The sequence below is a fragment of the Sinocyclocheilus grahami genome, unplaced genomic scaffold (genome assembly GCF_001515645.1).
Source record: "Sinocyclocheilus grahami isolate Dianchi unplaced genomic scaffold, SAMN03320097.WGS_v1.1 scaffold1831.1, whole genome shotgun sequence".
NCBI classification, from domain to species: Eukaryota; Metazoa; Chordata; class Actinopteri; order Cypriniformes; family Cyprinidae; genus Sinocyclocheilus; species Sinocyclocheilus grahami.
The window spans coordinates 16,975-18,708 of NW_015507010.1; positions in this window are offsets into that span (position 1 = coordinate 16,975).

Sequence of the window (1,734 nt, forward strand, 5' to 3'; positions counted from 1 at the left end):
TTAGAAGCTGTTGCCCCCATTAAATTGAAAAAGGTTAGAGAAAAACGTACTGCGCCATGGTACAAGAGTAATACCCATTCTCTCAAGAAAAAAACTCGTAGTCTTGAGCGCAAATGGAGAAAATCTAACTGGGAAGTTTTTTAGAATTGCATGGAAAAACAGTATGTCCAGCTCTAAAAGCTGCAAGGGCCAAGCATATCCACAAACTCATAGAAAATAACCCAAACAATCAAAGGTTTTTATTTAGCACAGTGGCTAGATTAACAAATAACCAGACGCCACCCGATCTAAATATTCCCTCACAGTTTAAAAGTAATGACTTTATGAATTTCTTCACTGATAAAATAGATAACATCAGAAATACAATAGCAAATGTAGATTCTACAGCGTATAATACTTCAGCTTCATTCATCGCACCAAAAGATAAACTGCAGTGCTTTACAACTATAGGACAGGAAGAGCTAAATAAACTTATCACTGCATCTAAACAAACAACATGCCTGTTAGATCCTGTACCCACTAAATTACTGAAAGACTTGTTACCAGTAGCAGAAGAACCGCTTCTCAATATTATTAACTCGTCGTTGTTTTTAGGTCCCATCCCAAAACCATTCAAGCTGGCGGTTATTAAGCCTCTTATTAAGAAACCACAACTAGATCCTAGTAAACTGGCAAATTACAGACCCATCTCAAATCTTCCTTTCATGTCTAAAATTTTAGAAAAAGTTGTGTCTGCTCAATTGTGCTCCGTTCTGCAAAAAAAATGATCTCTATGAAGAATTTCAGTCAGGCTTCAGGCCCCACCATAGCACAGAAACTGCACTTCTTGCGTCATGACCAAGGCTGTATCTCATTGCTAGTTTTACTTGATCTTAGTGCTGCATTCGATACTATAGATCATGACATACTCATAGATCAATTACAAAACTATACAGCGTCTCCAGTAGTTTATCGGTTCGTCTCTTCTGTTTGTTTGTTTTTTAATCGTGAAAAAGCCCTAGATATTGTTGCCACCTTGTGGACCAACTAATTTGTGCAAAAACACTCAAGGCGCACCTATAATGATAACCACTATCCTAATGACAATATTTATGTCATGTACTCTGTACGCACACTAGTGCTGTGTTCGATACATCGATACGACGATGTATTGTCACAGATTTGACGATACGAGTATCGATACAGCTGTCACTGTATTGTGGCACGTGTGCAGCAGTGGACCGCGCTTAATTTAAATACAAGAACAACGTTTAAAATTGAGTAGAAAAGTGCGAGGTTTCTAAAAAATAATGAATAGCACATAATATATAGGCTACAACCAGGTTTAATCTGGCCGCAGAGGAACACAACCGGGGTTGCCTGATATGAAGAGACGTAATTCCCGAAACAGAGCTTCACACTTGCGCAATACGGAAATATCTGCTAAGTGTGCTACTTATCTTTGTCAACCTGGCAACCATGTGCTCGCGCTCTCTCTCCACTGTGGATAAACGCGCTTGCTTTCTGAAAACACTGGTAAGCTTGCAGTTTAGCGATCTCCACTTCAAGTCTATTCTCAGACAATTCATCAAGTGTTCATTTATGAGAGAGAGAGGCTGTGTATGTATGAATTACCACCGTTTTGCCGCGTTTCTCTATTTAACAGTGAATCTATGGCTTTAATTCCTGTAGAAACTGATGTTACCAACTCCTTGTTGAGAAAGATAATGTAGCTCTTGAGCGATTAAGCTATTT